General features: G+C 44.2%; 1 protein-coding gene and 1 non-coding gene across 2 annotated transcripts in view; one reads left to right on the plus strand and one right to left on the minus strand.

Moving 5' to 3' along the window:
* Positions 1 to 536: 536 nt before the first annotated feature.
* Positions 537 to 612, minus strand: TRNAS-GGA (transfer RNA serine (anticodon GGA)). The gene has a single exon. It is a non-coding gene; the product is annotated as a tRNA-Ser (tRNA).
* Positions 613 to 5,311: 4,699 nt separating this feature from the next.
* ESR2 (estrogen receptor 2) overlaps positions 5,312 to 17,280 on the plus strand; it is a 57,163-nt gene continuing 45,194 nt past the window's right edge. Inside the window, exon 1 of the mRNA XM_066341849.1 lies at positions 5,312 to 5,490. The gene's annotated coding sequence lies outside the window, so the exon portion shown is untranslated. The remainder of the gene's footprint in view (positions 5,491 to 17,280) is intronic.

Consider the following 17,280-nt stretch of genomic DNA (forward strand, 5'->3'; position numbering starts at 1 on the left):
TGAGTTCTAAACTCTATGGAATCAGACAATATTATTAAAATCTGTGGCCTTTTAAGCCATGTCTGTCTATCCACTAATTCTTTTTCTACCTCATTTCTGGGAATATTACACTGTCTGACCTGTTATTAATATTATTTTATTCTGAGCCAGAAGAGGTAAGGGTGTGGCATTTCCAGAATTGTGTTGGAGTCATTGGTGTTGAATATTACAATTTGCCACCACTTCCAGCAGTTCTTTTTTTTTTTTTTTTTTTGTATTTTCTGAAGTTGGAAACGGGGAGGCAGTCAGACAGACTCCCGCATGCGCCCAACCGGGATCCACCTGGCATGCCCACCAGGGGGCGATGCTCTGCCCATCTGGGGTGTTGTTCCGTTGCAACCAGAGCCACCCTAATGCCTGAGGCAGAGGCCATGGAGCCATCCTCAGAGCCCGGGCCAACTTTGCTCCAATGGAGCCTTGGCTGTGGGAGGGGAAGAGAGAGACAGAGAGGAAGGAGAGGGGGAGGGGTGGAGAAGCAGATGGGCGCTTCTCCTGTGTGCCCTGGCCGGGAATCGAACCCGGGACTCCTGCACTCCAGGCAGATGCTCTACCACTGAGCCAACCGGCCAGGGCCCCAGCAGTTCTTTAACATTTTCATTCTCAACTGGGTGTTCACATTCATGCCAGTGACCTCCAGGGACTAGTTTCTTTTCTAGCTCAAGAGATAATTGTTTCAGTCAGAGCTGGGTAAAGCCAACTGAGAACAGGAACATATATTCTTCGTGTTGTTTGATTTCAAATGGATAGAAAATTAGAAACTCAAGGTGCATAGGAGATTTGTATGGCATTTCAGTACCTTCAAAGAGCATTGGCAGGATAAAAAGTTTACCAGTATGTTTACAAATGACAAAGATGAAGGACTGAGACAAATGAGGGTGACTTATAAGGAGTTAGCTGCACATTCTGGATGCCAGGTGGTTCATTTCAGCTGCAGGTCAGAATAACCTTGTCCTGTGGTCTGTGCACCCAGGTATCAGGTCAGGTCTACCTTGCTGCTTTGTCCTTGGTCACCTAACTAAGGGCTCCAGTCATATAGATGTCAGTAAAGAATAAAGTTATGTAAATATGCACACAGGTAGTCATGGCTTGACAAGAACTTTGCAAAATTTCATTCAGCAATATCCAAGTTCTTCAGGACAAACATGCTCAGTTTACACAAATAAGAAACAAGGTACTAGTGGAAAAAGCAAGAACTTTCCTGGAATTTCTACTCTGCCACATGAACATGGTGGCCTTACCAAAAAAATGTCATCCTTGAGCCTCAGTTTCCCCATCTATAAAGCAGGGATAGCCATAGAGAGACGTTATGAGGATTAAATGAAATAAAAATGAACCAAGCTGTGCATGCCCACCTATGTGGTGCCTGGGCTGTAAAAATGCACAAATATTAAGCTCATTTTTATTTCCACAATAGACACGATCTTGAAGAGCTCTACCCAAATTCAACTTTCAAATATCAAATTCTATTTTACCCTGACTTATGAGCAGAGATATACTCTGGCATACATATCACATTAGTAATCTCACCATTCTCATTTATCACCACCAAGTAACGGTGTCATTGCAGGCTCAGTGAGTCTTTCCCTCCCTTTTATTCCCTAAGTTTAGGGTTTCATCTCTCAGATTTGCTTAAAACAGACCAACATGTAGCCACAGAATCTGAAGAACAAGCCTGATGCTATTACACTCTGGAACAGGTAAGAGCACCCCAGGACCTAGCACCGCCCACTTGTCCTCAGGCTCAGAAGAAAGAGTGTCAGCCCGAAGCCATCCTAAAGCACTACACATCAGCTTTTGCTTTCTTGCCTTCTGCAGGGTTTTGTTTTGCCTCTTAGTAGCTTCTTTGCTACTGGAAATACTTCCCCTTTCCCTTTGATTTTTCCAAGCTGAAGCCGTCAGCAGGTACTTGTTGAATGCTTGAGTTGAACTAGGTGCTGCTCTGAGCACTCTGCTGCTGTGGGGAACACTAGGCCCACAAGACGTGCATTGTGCAGTCACCGTGCAGCCAGAGCTGACAGGCAGGATGAGCGGTGTGGCAGAGGCAGTGTGCCCCTTCCCCTGGGCTGCCATGTCTTCACTTGACTCAGGCTCTCAGCTTGGGGATGGGTAAGGCTTCACTAGACAGAGGAGGGGTGAGATGAGAGGGTGAGGGAGGCAGACCCTGAGAAGAGAGGCTTTCCTTCCTCCTACAGCAGCACACACCTGCCTTATCCTGCCCCCCTTTGCTCTCCCGGGTGGCATTTAGCTCATCTTACGAGCTCTCATTAGTGTAATCATAAATGCTAGTAAATTAATATTATCCATTATATAGAACATGACTGAATTTTCACAATTCAGCAATTTAACTCCAAAGGGTGACTGAATAGTGAGGACTTCAGTCCTTGTTGTTGGGTACTTCGAGGAAAGGCATGCCTTTTGATGTCATACCATGTGCGTGCTTCCTTAGGCGGGTCACGGGTGAAGGAAAAATAGGGGGACCCTGCTGAGCAGAGACACATCCCCAGTGCTAGATTCCAGGGTGCTTTTTGGTCTAGCCATTGGGATTAACTGTGTCAAGAATTTCTTCTTGGCCTTGGCCGGTTGGCTCAGTGGTAGAGCGTCGGCCTGGTGTGTGGGGGACCCGGGTTCGATTCCCGGCCAGGGCACATAGGAGAAGCGCCCATTTGCTTCTCCACCCCCACCCCCTCCTTCTTCTCTGTCTCTCTCTTCCCCTCCCGCAGCCAAGGCTCCATTGGAGCAAAGATGGCCCGGGCGCTGGGGATGGCTCCTTGGCCTCTGCCCCAGGTGCTAGAGTGGCTCTGGTCGTGGCAGAGCAACCCCCTGGAGAGGCAGAGCATTGCCCCCTGGTGGGCAGAGCATCGCCCCTGGTGGGCGTGCCGGGTGGATCCCGGTCGGGCGCATGCGGGAGTCTGACTGTCTCTCCCCGTTTCCAGCTTCAGAAAAATACAAAAAAAAAAAAAAAAAAAAAAAGAATTTCTTCTCAGTTTTGATCGTGGTTCACCACATTAAAATCAGTCAAAGATTCTATCCCTAAGGTACCTTTATTTTTCTCAATCCACAAGGTGAGTCAGAAGGAAATGTACTCACCATTCATTCCCTTTGCTTAATGTTTCCTGCAATGAGGTTTTCTTGTATAACAAACAGCTTGTGTGGGTGTTTGAGGGTCTTTAAAAAAAGAACATGCTGTACCTATGAGTGGAACACCTTCTAAAGGAAGCATCAGAGCAAACATGGAGCTCTAGTTCTGGGGTTGGTAAGAAGCTTTTCTCACAGGGGGTAGGGGGCTTGGAGGCAGAGCTTGTCTGCAGGAAATATAGTGTCCTGACATTCAAGCCAACTTCATTTCCAATTGATTGCAGCATGGTATGGGAGAAAACAGTCTTGGGCTCTGGCCTAGGTTCAAGTCCTTTTTAAGCCACTGACTGGTCATTTTCTCAACTGTAAAACAGGGATAATTAATATAATCTACCTCATAGGTTTGTTCTGCATAAAATGAGATATGTAGAAAGTGGAGCATGGCTAACTACCCAATAAGTGGTACCTATCTTCGAAAGCATTGTTATAACTGGGTTCCTTTCTTACTAAGTGTGGCTGACATAAGCTCTGTGAGCCTCCGTTTCGGGTCTGAAAAGTGGGGTCAATATTACCTAGTTCACAGAGCTGGTATGAGGACTGAATGAGCTGCTGTGCACTTAGCACACTCTCTGGCCTGATACAGATACTTGATAGATGTCAGGTTTCTTCTCTCACGTCACCTTGTCTGCTCGTTGGCTCATGGCTGAAATTCCTTCATACTAATTTTCACTCCAGATGTATCTGATTAACAAGCAAGTACTACCAAATGAAACTAATCTTTTTAACCATTATTTAAGATTTTTCTCCTTAAGGCAGAAAGAAGGAAGGAGCATATGGGTTCTGGGTACGTGGAGAGACACCCAGAAAAAGGAACAGAGAAGCTGAGACTTGCAAAGAGAAGTATTGTGTCCCCTACATTCTTCACAGAGGTGGACCTGGTTAGCTGACACTCTTCTTCCTGTCCAAACTAAGTTCTCTGACTCAAGTATCAGGAAACTTTGCCTTACAATTTGAGAGTCCTGGAGTCCAGGAATCCTGGCTTTAATGAAAATCAGAGGGGGGAGGGGGGAGTAGAGATTTTTTATAACCTTGTTTATAAAGTAGATGGCTCTCCATATTTGGAGCCTGTCTGCCACCTGTGGATCTCATGGGTAGAGACGGAGAGCAAACTAGAGATGGCTCATGGGACACCTGGTGCTTTCCTTTGGACTTTTTTCCATCAACCACTGCCCTGAAGCCAGTTACTTCTCAATAACTATCGCATAGTCCTTGTCTGCACTGTGGACTATTGCCATGTGCGTGAGGAGAGTTTGGGAACCCCGCAGAGTTGGGGGAGCTGGAGCTGCCACCAGGGGACGCTTGCTTGCGAAGTGAGCTTGATGAAAGTGCAGCCCGGGAAGGCGGGAGCCTCCTCAGAGGCACACGTATTTCCCGGGGCGCTTCCTTGCAGTAGGTGGGTTTGAGGAGGCTCCCGGATCTTTGTTCTAAGGTGGAAGGCCCTCCCAGCCAGCCACTGAGAGCTGAGAACCCATACGCTCCACTTCCCGACAGTTGCGGTGCGGCTTTGCCTCTCCAAGGGCACGCGGCTGCTTTGCTGCTGGGGACTGGGCAAACCCGGTGTCTCTAGCTTAATCACTAGATTCTTAGACTTCTGTATTGAATGACATCGAAGCATCCAACCCCTCTCAGTCTCACATGTGTCAGGGTCTAGGGACGTGACCCTCAAAGCGTGGTTCCCAGACTGGCAGCAGCAGTTTCAGCATCACCCTGGACCTGGTTAGAAATGCACATTCTCAGGGTCCATCCACCTCAGCCCTCCTAAATCCGAGACAGGGCGAGGGGCGTCATCTGTACATTGCTACCCCCTGCAGGTGAGTGGGAAACGCTCGGACAACCCCCTCACCCAGGTGAGTGCGGATTGCGAGGTTAGGAGTCCGGATTCTCCGGAGATCTCGGCCGCCCGCTTGGTGGTCACGTGGGCTCATGGATTCCTCCTCCACCACCACCCCCTCCCCGGTCTTTAAAAGGAAGAAGAGTCTCTTCGTTATGTCATTTGTGATCTTTGCTGTGTCTCCGGCTGCTGGACCTGTTGACACCCACTCTCCAGCTGCTGCTGCGAGGACGCTGCGAGGAAGCACGGAGGCTGGGAGAACTGCCTGTGGAAACTTGCTGGGCAGAGAGAGGAGGCGGCGGATAGAGGGACCGTCTTGGGTTGTGACCCGCATCCCGCGTTGCGGGTAAAGGCTGGCGTTGGGGGTCTGGGCTGCGCGAGGTGCGCTCACTCTTCGTAGCTGGTGGCCTCCTGCCAGGTGCGGGGAATAGAACTACTCCGGGAAAAGCACGTGTCCGCGTGTTAGAGATTGCTAGGCTAGTAAGGTAAGTGCCCCTTCACTGAAGATGTGATTTAATTGTCTAATTTTCTGTTTGAAGTCCTGCCGTGTCTTCTATTGAGAATAGGAGACCCCCCCCACACACACCCACCCCCAATCCAACTGTCTTGAAAACTGGGAACAAATTTCATACTCTAAATATTTTCATCCAAGACCCAAGCAAGTTAACTTATTTAATTAGCTTATGCCTGTAAACTCCAGGTTGATTGTGCTAATAATACACGTCTATTGAAAACACCCGTCTGGATTTTCTCAATGGCTTTCCTGACAGTGGTGAAATGTTGACAATAGGAAAGTTGAACAAGGCTCTTCATGCTGGAGTTTTGTGGGCCTGGGAAGATGTGCATGTATCAGGCAGGTGACCCAGTGTTGTAAAATGTATTAACTGGCATTTCTTTTGTCTTATGAGAAAGTAGTAGATTGACTTCTCTTGCGCTGACTGAATGAGATTAAATTCCGGGCTGTTTTATTTGCAAATGTTGTTTCTTAACCCTTTGTGTTACTATTCGTGCCTAACTAATATTGCAAGTATAAAATGAAGTCAGACTATATTTTGAAAAACAAAACTTGGGATTTGAGTGGGTTTCTACTTAGGAAAATAAGTTTCACTCAATTTTACCAGCTTTTTAAACAGTAACTCTGTGGCACACAACCCTTTGGAGAAGGATTATGTTAGATTTCTGGTATTTACATGAGCATTCCATTAGGAATTTCCAATTCTGATATAAGTTTCGAAGCTCATATTGGCTATTTTCCTTTGGGTATGTGGAAAGGATGGTTGTTGTTTAAAAAGTGAACATGTGAAAGGAGAGGTTTGTGCTCTGAGCATTTTAAAAAGTCAGTGTACTGTGACTATGATAAGAACATTACACACATTCTTTGACTCCTGTTTTTCCCCCAGCAGAAAATCAGTTTGTTTCTGCATACATTCTAGAGGAGGGAAACTGTAAGGGTCTGTTCATCAGTACGTGCTAAAGCACAAACCTTAGGGTTTCATTTTATGTTAAAGCATTTTTTCAGTTAAATTATTGAAAATTCTTATTTTAAAAGCATCCAGTTTTCCTGTAACACTTAAGATATATGTAAGTCTCTGAAATAAATTTTAAAACATATTTAGTACACATTTCATAGTGGTTTTAAGGGACTTCAGTGAATCTAATCACCTTTTACATTTCTCAAAATTTATTTACAATATAGAAAAGGTAAAATTTAGTAGTAAATTCAACCCTTAAAATATAATTGGCATTTAATAGCTATTGCTATGTCTATTTTTAAGAATAAGACCGCAATTTTCTATAAATGTGTATCCAACAGGTAATAACTCAAAATGCATATTGTAATTTTAATTCATGTTCTAAGTAATTTTATATATCTATAAATATATAATAAAATAATTATGTAGAGTGCTGGAGATTGAACCTGAATGCTTTACCGGTAACTTTTTGATAATTACATCTAAAACCCTTGAGGAATGTATATGGACTTCAATGTTAGACTTCATAATTCAGTGCTTAGCACATTGTTTTAGACATAATAACATTTTTTAAAAGGCAGACTTTTTACAATATAATTTACATAGAGTGAAATCTAGCCTCTTTAGCTATACCACTCTGAATTCTGACAGTTGCATGCTGTCATATAATTATGTCTATAATCAAGACATAGAACAATTCCATCATCCTTGCTACCCCTGGCCAAACCAAAGTTGCCTTTGAGCCTTTATAACCAACCAACCCTCTCCACCCATCCTCAAGCCCTGGAACTTACTGACCTGTTTGCTGATTTTATAGTTTTGCCCTTCCGTATGTTTTCACTTAGAAAGAATTATAATTGTCTTCCTTCCCTTTTCTCAAAAGAAAACCTCGGTTCCCCCATTTGGGGGGGGGGGGAGTGAGTCAGGTGGTAGTGGTATTTTTTTTTTAATCCTGTATAAATTGAGACAGACAAAACTATTTTGCAAATAGGAAACTAGACATTTGGACTAAACTTCATATTGGGCTAATAGATTTAACTCTTAGCAAGTTTGGATTCTGTTGTGGTTAAAGTCCTTGGTTATGGTAGGTAACATGAGTTATCCCAAACTAAAATACAAGACTATTTAACATTTGTTTGTTATTTATGTTATATTAATAGAACTTATTGGTCCTTCATAATCTTGGCATCTAAGAAATACTTTTATTATGCTTGAGATTAAGAAAGTTACCTGAAATTACATATTATCAAATAGTGAGAAGCAAAAAATTGATTGGAAATGATAGTTTGTAGACATTTAAAATAAAACATGGAGTGACTGTGACTGCTTAAGTTAAAATACCCTCTTTAATAGGAGCTAAAGTCTGTGCCCGATTTATTTGTAGATGTCAGGGTTCTTCACTTCTGTGTTCATGCTTTGAAATCTAGAATTTTGTGCAGGACATAGATACAAAATCTTTTGCAAACTAATACTCTCTACTGTATATTACATTATCCAATTCAGTAAACAGGAGCCTGTTATTGCTAGTCACTCCCAATGAAGAGCTGTCAGATGATGTCTTTTTCGTTTTTCCTTTGTGCTATGAAAATCAAGAGCCTGTATTTTAGATACGCAACTTAGCTTTCAGAGAACTACAATGGCAGTAACTAGGATACACGGAGAGGCAAGTTTATGAGGATTCCGCAAATTGGGTAGTTGTCATTTGTAGCTGGAACTGTTACAGTTCTTGATAATTAACAGCCATTAGTAGGGAGTCTTTGTGTGGATGTACTTGAGAATGGACAGGCAAGTGAGGATCACCTGGAAAGACAGATTACTGGACTTGTCTGTGTTTCCTCAAAGCAACCTTTTGTTGGTAAATGTGTTGTGTTCTATTGAACCCCGGTCTGGGTGGGGGGTCGAGTGTATTCAGTTTAACTCTGCATTGGTCATGGCCTCTTGAATCTCTTCACCCACAGCTCTTTCCCATTCTGCCCCAAGTGAATATTTGAATCTGGTTTAGTTTCCTAAGAGTGGAGCATTGTCTCTGCTGGTATCAGGAAGGAGCAGAGACTTGTGGATAAGGGAAGATTGATGGGCCCTTTCTCCACACCCCTGCGTTAGCTTGTCATAACCCTGAGCCTGTATAACTCATAACTGTATATTACATGATCAGAATTCTGTATCCTATCCAGTGCAGTAAGCTCCAGTGGGCTACTAGGGGAATTAGGTTTTTCTCATTTTGGAGGATACATGGTCTTAACAGTTGCATGTGAATTAATTATTAAACATGGGTTCTATGGTGATTTTGGAGTGTTTTTTTATTTTTTCCTAATTACTATTACAGCCACTTACATGAAGGATGCTTGACACTTAAATATTTTGTATCTTTTTCATGAAAATCCTGTTTACTTTATGAATGTGAATTTTTTACTTCTGTGGGGCACACAGATATGGGGTGTTGGAACTGAATGCTTAGGCAACTGTGATGGACAGGCTTGAGAATACAGCATAAGGAGAATGTGACATTTAGTGCTCCACAGGCTACTAGCCCAGCTTTTTTGTTTGTTTGTTTGTTTGTTTGTTTAAGTGAGAGGAGAGGAGATAGACTCCAGCATGTGCCCTGACCAGGATCTACCAGGCAACCCCTGTCTAGGGCCGATGCTCGAATCAACTGAGCTATCCTCAGCGCCTTAGGCTGACCCTTGAACCAATCAAACCACTGGCTGTGAGAGGGGAAGAGAGAGAGGAGGAGGATAGGGAGGAGGAGAGAACAGATGGTCACTTCTTTTGTGTGACCTAACTGGGGAATCCCTGGGACCTCGCATGCCAGGCTGATGCTTTATCCTCTAAGCCCACTGGCCAAGGCCAGCCCACCTTTTTGGACTGGTGGTGATGGATTATAAAATAGAAATGAAGACAGAGAAGTAAAAGGTAAAAATTTTCAGGGTGGCCATAGAAGCATTTTAACCTAAATTGTCTAGAAATTCTGCCCAATACTCAGGGCTATATCCAATTATATGCTAGTAGATTGACTTCATCCTCTTGGACATACATTATTTCACTTCATCTCCAAGTTCTGTGAAAAGGTGTAGCCCATACATAGTACGTCCCCATTTCTGCTGAAAAATACATGGAAACGGAAGCTCAGGGAGTGTACATACATGATTTGCCTAAGACCACCTGGCTTCCGGGCAGAGCTGGGACTAGGACTCCATGTCTTGCTCTGTCCACTGGGCCAGGATACATGTGAAAACGGGCCTGATGGTGTCCGCTTTCCTATTCTAACTCGATTTCATAGGTACCTTGATGAAATCAGTCTGCTCTTTCTGGATTGTCTTTCTGCTGTGTCTAAGGCCTGCTTTTTTCTTCTCTAAGGAATCGCTGTCAGTGTTTGGAATTAAAAAAAAAAATCATTTTGCCTGACCAGGTAGTGGCACAGTGGATAGAGCATCAGACTGGGACCCAGAGGACCCAGGTTCGAAACCCTGAGGTTGCCAGCTTGAGCGCGGGCTCATCTGGTTTGAGCAAGGCTCACCAGCTTGAGTACAGGGTCGCTGGCTTGAGAAAGGGGTTACTCCATCTGCTGTAGCCCCCTGCCCCCACCCAGGGCACCTACAAGAAAGCAATAAATGAACAACTAAGGTGCCGCAACGAAGAATTGATGCTTCTCATCTCTCTCCTGTCTGTCTGTCCATCCCTATCTGTCCCTCTCTCTGACACACACACACACACACACACACACACACACACACACACACAATCATTTTAAGAACTAATATGTTTCCCAGCCTGTACAATATGTATAATCCCATGTGTACAATAAGCTTTCCTGCTGAACGGATGTGACCTGAGAGGGCTCCACACAAGTGTGTGTGCTGGGTGGTGGGAAGGAGGAGTCTGGGCAGAAGACAAGGGCAGTTCTTCACAAAGGATATCGGCCAACTACTTTTGGCTATGATGACCGATTTAAGAAAATTGGCATGCAAAGAAATTATTAATCCTTAGAATCAGGATGTTCAGGTACGTGTTCTTTTGTTGCCCAGGTAAGATTCCGTGCCTGCCAGGCCCAACAATGGAACTGTTTGAAGACTGTTTTCCCCTGTTGACCAGACACTGTAGTCACAGAGGCAATGCTTGGGTTTTCAAACGAATGAGCAGGGAAAACCTTGTCCTATAATGTTGACAAAATTTGATTTTTTTTTTTGGAAATTCTTTTCTTCAACCAGTTTAAATCGTTATTTTAGAATAGGACTGCTTAAATGACCAGACATGTTTTTTAAATTCACTTTCACTTTTACAGACCTCCAGTGGAAAGGACTTTTCTTTTGCTACCTGTTCTCTTGTCTCCCAGCTCTTCTACAATGATTTAAGTTCATCACCCCTTGTTGTCTTTGCTTAAGAATAAAAACCTTTTTCTTTCTTTTTTTCTTTTTTTTTTTAAGTGAGAGGAGGGGAGACAGTGAGACAGACTCCCACATGTGCTCCAACCAGGATCCACCTGGCAACCCCCGTCTAGGGCTGATGCTCGAATCAGTTGAGCTATTTTTAGTGCCTGAGGCTAATGCAGTTGGACCAACTGAGCCATCCTCAGTACCTGGGGTGACACTCAAACCAATCAAGCTACCGTCTGTGAGAGGGGAGGAGAGAAAGAAGGGAGAGAAGGAGGAGGAGAGAAGCAGTTGGTCACTTCTCTTGTGTCCCTTGACCACCAGAAATTGAACCTGGGATGTACATATGCCAGGCCAACTGACCAGAGCAAAAGCCTTTCTTATTGGCTACCAGGTTACTAATTTCCAAGATTCCACTGAAATAGTTTTCACATGAATCGGTATATAACTAAAAGAAATCCAGCCAAAAATACATTGCCTTTTAAGCACTGTTCAGCAAACCAGTTCTCTTCATTAATTATCATGGTACAGGGATATGTGGAAATTCTAGAGAGGCTGATTGGAGTATATATGTAAAATCCAAATTTTTGGAGCAGTGTGGCACCTGATTGATTGCCTGGATGAATCTTGGCATTTGCTATTTGGTAGTATGTGTCTGACAGTTCATTTCAGCATTTCTGGGCTGAGAATGAACATTCACTTATAGGTGAAAATGAGTGATGGGATTGAGTCTCTGCTTCTGACAGTTTGGTGTGTTGGCTTTGCTGAAACACTGATGCTAACATGCTAAATACATTTCTTTTGGGCAATGCAAAGTTGAGACAACATGAAATTCAGTAGTACCTTCATTAACCAAAATGTTCAGGGAATATTTTGTTTAATCTGCTTGATTTTTTCATTGAGTATTCATTTGAAGTCTCTTGTTTAAATCATTATTCCTTTTTTTTTTTTTTTGTAATTTTCTGAAGCTGGAAACGGGGAGAGACAGTGAGACAGACTCCCGCATGCACCCAACCGGGATCCACCCGGCACGCCCACCAGGGGCGAGGCTCTGCCCACCAGGGGGCGATGCTCTGCCCCTCTGGGGCGTCGCTCTGCCGCGACCAGAGCCACTCTAGCGCCTGGGGCAGAGGCCAAGGAGCCATCCCCAGCGCCCGGGCCATCTTTGCTCCAATGGAGCCTTGGCTGCGGGAGGGGAAGAGAGAGACAGAGAGGAAGGAGGGGGGGGGGTGGAGAAGCAAATGGGCGCTTCTCCTATGTGCCCTGGCCGGGAATCAAACCCGGGTCCCCCGCACGCCAGGCCGATGCTCTACCGCTGAGCCAACCAGCCAGGGCAAAATCATTATTCTTAAATTCATTGCTTTCCTGCTTCATAATTTCTTGACTATAATTCAGTCTGCATTTGGTGATTGAAAATATTGAATTTAACCTTATATGTTTATTTTGAGTAATATTCTGTATAAGAAAGTTAATGTTCTCAATGCAGTGACCACATTAACCTTTGGATATGCTTTTTATTTATTAAATTGGGTACCCAGCCTGTTTTTTTTACACCTTTTTTTTTTCAAAGACAGGGAGAGAGTCAGAGAGAGGGATAGATAGGGACAGACACACAGGAATGGAGAGAAATGAGAAGCATCAATCATTAGTTTTTTGTTGCGACACCTTAGTTGTTCATTGATTGCTTTCTCATATGTGCCTTGACCGGGAGACTACAGCAGACCTAGTAACCCCTTGCTTGACACCTTGGGTCCATGCTGGTGAGTTTTGCTCAAACCAGATGAGCCCGCGCTCAAGCTGGTGACCTCGGGGTCTCGAACCTGGGTCCTCCGCATCCCCGTCCAACATTCTATCCACTGTACCACCGCCTGGTCAGGCTTTACACCTTTTTAAAAAAAGTTTAATAAACATAAAATTTATTACCTCCAGGTTACATTTTATTATGCATAGATACAATTTGTTACACATGTTACCTTAAGATTTTGCTTTCAATTGTTATAATTATATCATTATTACAAGATGTGTATCATTTAAGTTGTGTTGTTAAGTACTTTAAGTGTCTTTTGATTAAATATTTGGCTACATAAGATATGCTCAGATCATATAACAAAAACAGTGCACTAAAATGAAGTTGTCAAGGTACAATATTGAAAACATAAGTACAGTGAGCAGGTGTATGTGTAGGTGGATTGAAATAAGAGAAGTTTTGCAGGTCAGATTGAGGGACAAATGCCTCCTAACAGTATTTATTGTCAGTCCTGGATATGCCATCTTAAAAGGTTACCAGTGACCTGATTACCAACTCCTGTGGTCACTCCTATGTCAGCCACGGACTCTAACCTAGGTCAGTTCCCTGGACCTGTAAATGTCTCTAAGCACCTCTGTTTGAAACCCATCTTTGATAAAATATAGTGCGTAAACACCACGGGATTCAGCCTAGCAAGGAAGGAAATTCTGACACATGCACAAACATGGATGAATCTTAAGGACATTATGCTAAGTGCAATAAGCCATTCACAAAAAGATAAATACTGTATTATTCCATTTATATGAGGGACTGAGTAGTCAAATCCACAGAGACATAAAGTAAAATGGTGGTTTCCAGGGGCTGGGGGAGAGAGAAATGAGGGAGCTGTTGTTTAACAGAATTTTAATTTATAAGATGAAGCTTTCTAGAGATTGGATGCTTAACAATTCGAATGTACTTAACACTACTGCACTGTATACTCTTAGAAATGGTTAAGATAATAAATTTTGTGTTTATGTATTTTACCACAATTTAAAAAAAAACTTTGAAAACTGCTAGCATTATATTTTGACCGCATTATATGCTTTATCCTGCATATTTTCTATTGGGAATTAGGGATTGTATATGTTGATTGGATTTTTTTGGTATTTTTCTGAAGTTAAAATCAGGGAGGCAGGGAGACAAAATCCCGCATGCGCCTGACTGGGATCCACCCGGCAAGCCCACCAGGGGCCAATGTTCTGCCCATCTGGAGTGTTGCTCTGTTGCAACTGGAGCCATTATAGCGCCTGAGACAGAGGTCATGGAACCATACTCAGTGCCTGGGCCAACTTTGCTCCAATGGAGCCTTGGCTGTGGGAGGAGAAGAGAGAGACAGAGAGAAAGGAGAGGGGGAGGGGTGGAGAAGCAGATGGGCGCTTCTCCTGTGTGCTCTGGCCGGGAATTGAATCCGGGATTTCCACACGCCGGGACGACTCTACCACTGAGCCAACTGGCCAGGGCTGCACATGGGTATTTAAAAACAAACAGATTTCTTCCATCCTATATTTTCCAGCTACTGTTCTCTTTCCTGTCCCTTGTGGTCAATTGATGTTGATTAGAAGTGGTAGCACCTTGTATATTAGTTTTGTATCATTTCACCTGACCGCCTTGCCTCCTTTGCCTGCGCAGTGGCTGCTGAAGGCAGGGTACATGTCTTGGGACCCCTTTAGATTGCCTCTCTCACTCAGCACAGTACCATGCCTGCTGTAAAATGCTCCCATCTTTGATTAATACCCTTGATGTGGTGAAATCTTATATTTTAAACATATTTCCTCATTCTTTTTTTTTAGTTACAAATAATTGTTGAGTTATAGTGGAAGGTGAATAAAATACAGTGGGTGTGGGTGTCTTCAAGGAGTTTAAAATCTAATTGTACGTATTACTCTCCTACCCCACCACTACCATTTCTAAGAAGGATTCAATATAGTTGTAATGTGATAAAAAAGATTAAATTTGTATGTTAATATCTGTAAGGGTGTTAAAAGTGAAAAAAACTGCTAAGGCATAAAGTGACAATCATTTCACAATGGACTTTGCATATTCCTTATGGACATGGTGGGTTTCCTGTAGGAAAATAGCAGATCAGAGTAGAACCCTGGTCAGAAAACTTTGGCCCCTTGAGTGCGGCTCTTTGGCCACTTAGGAGTATCCTAATGAAGTTAATAACAATGTACCCACCTATATAGTTTAAGTTTAAAAAATTTGGCTCTCAAAAGAAATATCGATCGTTGTACTGTTGATATTTGGCTCTGTTGACTAACGAGTTTGCCGACCACTGGAGTAGAATGATGGGATGGGACATGATAGTGGAAGGTTTTCGATGTTAGAAGACCTTGACTTACTACAGAGGCTGGTGAGAAGCAAGGGCTTATCAGAGCTGGGTTTGAATAATGTTAATCCGGCTGCTCTATGGGCCTGGAGAGGGAGTTATTGGGGACAAGATTGCAGATGCATGGATAAGGAGTACTGAGAACTTGCTCAGATGGGCCAAAAGACAGCATGGGCAAGGCACTGTGGAGAAGAAAACCAGTGCGCCTTGGTGATTAAGGGAAATGGATGAAAGAGAGAGGTCAAAGATAATTGTAATGAGCTTTGTCATTAGCACAAATAGGAAATAAGGAGAGGTCTGGGGAGGAAAAGGATGAATTTTATTTTGGATATTGTATTATTTTGAGCTATGTGACAAATTGTCATAGAATTTAGCAGTCAAGTTGGCTGACAGTCAAGATGTCAGCCAGGGCTACAGTCATCTAAAAGCTTGACAAGGGCTGGAGAATCTGCTTCCAAATTATCTCACCCATGTCGCTGTTGGCCTGAGGCTGTAGTTCCTCGCTGGCCATTGGCAGGAGCTTTCCAGAGGGTTGCTTGAGTATTCTCACAATATGGCATCTAACTTTTTCTAGAGCGAGAGGTCCTAGAGAGCGAGTCAGGATGAGGCTGCAATGCCTTTTATGACCTAGTCTTGGGAGTCACATACCATTTCTTTTGCCATTACTTCCTCATTAGAACTAAGTCACCAAACTTAGCCTACACTCAAAGAGGAGGTTAGGCTCTACCTTTTGAAGGAAAGACTATAATTTGTGGATTATTTTAAAAACACCATAGATATGTTGTGTTTTGAGGACAAATGAAGTAAGCATTCAAACAAAAATGTCAGAGGGAAGGAATTTGGGGATTTAGATAGCCAAGTTGCCTACATGTGGAAGTAGGTGACCGCATGAGCTGAAAATATTAAAGATGGAGAACTTAAGGCATGTTTCTTTTTTTCCCCCCTTTTCCTTGTGTGTGTGTGTGTGTGTGTGTGTGTGTGTGTGAGAGAGAGAGAGAGAGAGAGAGAGAGAGAGAGAGAGAGAGGAAAGACAGACAGACAGGAGGGGAAAGAGATGAGAAACATTAACTAGTAGTTGCAGCACTTTAGTTGTTCATGGGTTGCTTTCTCATGTGCATTAACCAGGGGTCTCCAGCTGAGCCAATGACCCCTGCTGAAGCCAGCGACCTTTTGGCTCAAGCCAGGGACCTTGGTGTCATGTCTCTGATTCTACACTCAAACCAGCGACCCCTCACTCAAGCTGATGAGCCTGCACTCAAGAAGGTAACCTGGAAGTTTTGAACCTGGTTCCTCAGCATCTCAGGTTGACTATCTACTGTGCCACCACCTGGTCAGGAGGCACATTTCTTAATGATCTCTCTCACTTGGTTTTCATTATTTATTACTGGTCATTGTTCCTTTTTCTACATTATCTTATTCCAGTTCTTTTTATCTTTTTTTTTAAGGTTCCCATTTATTTATTTATTTATTTACTTCTTTTTAGAAGCTGGAAACGGGGAGAGACAGTCAGGCTCCCACATGCACCCGACCGGGATCCACCCGGCACGCCCACCAGGGGCCACGCTCTGCCCACCAGGGGGCGATGCTCTGCCCCTCCGGGGCGTCGCTCTGCCGCGACCAGAGCCACTCTAGCGCCTGGGGCAGAGGCCGAGGAGCCATCCCCAGCGCCAGGGCCATCTTTGCTCCAATGGAGCCTCGGCTGCAGGAGGGGAAGAGAGAGACAGAGAGGAAGGAGGGGGGGGGGATGGAGAAGCAAATGGGCGCTTCTCCTATGTGCCCTGGCTGGGAATCGAACCTGGGTCCCCCCCACGCCAGGCCAACGCTCTACTGCTGAGCAAACCGGCCAGGGCCAAGGTTCCCATTTTTTTTTTTTTTTTTCATTTTTCTGAAGCTGGAAACAGGGAGAGACAGTCAGACTCCCGCATGCGCCCGACCGGGATCCACCCGGCACGCCCACCATGGGGCGACGCTCTGCCCACCAGGGGGCGATGCTCTGCCCATCCTGGACGTCGCCATGTTGCGACCAGAGCCACTCTAGCGCCTGAGGCAGAGGCCACAGAGCCATCCCCAGTGCCCGGGCCATCTTTGCTCCAATGGAGCCTTGGCTGCGGGAGGGGAAGAGAGAGACAGAGAGGAAAGCGCAGCAGAGGGGTGGAGAAGCAAATGGGCGCTTCTCCTGTGTGCCCTGGCCGGGAATCGAACCCGGGTCCTCCGCATGCTAGGCCGACGCTCTACTGCTGAGCCAAAGGTTCCCATTTTTAATCTTGTATTTTGTATCTTTTTTTCTCCAAAGCTTCTTATCATGAAACATTTCA

This window comes from Saccopteryx leptura, chromosome 6 (assembly GCF_036850995.1).
Source record: "Saccopteryx leptura isolate mSacLep1 chromosome 6, mSacLep1_pri_phased_curated, whole genome shotgun sequence".
Taxonomy (NCBI): Eukaryota; Metazoa; Chordata; class Mammalia; order Chiroptera; family Emballonuridae; genus Saccopteryx; species Saccopteryx leptura.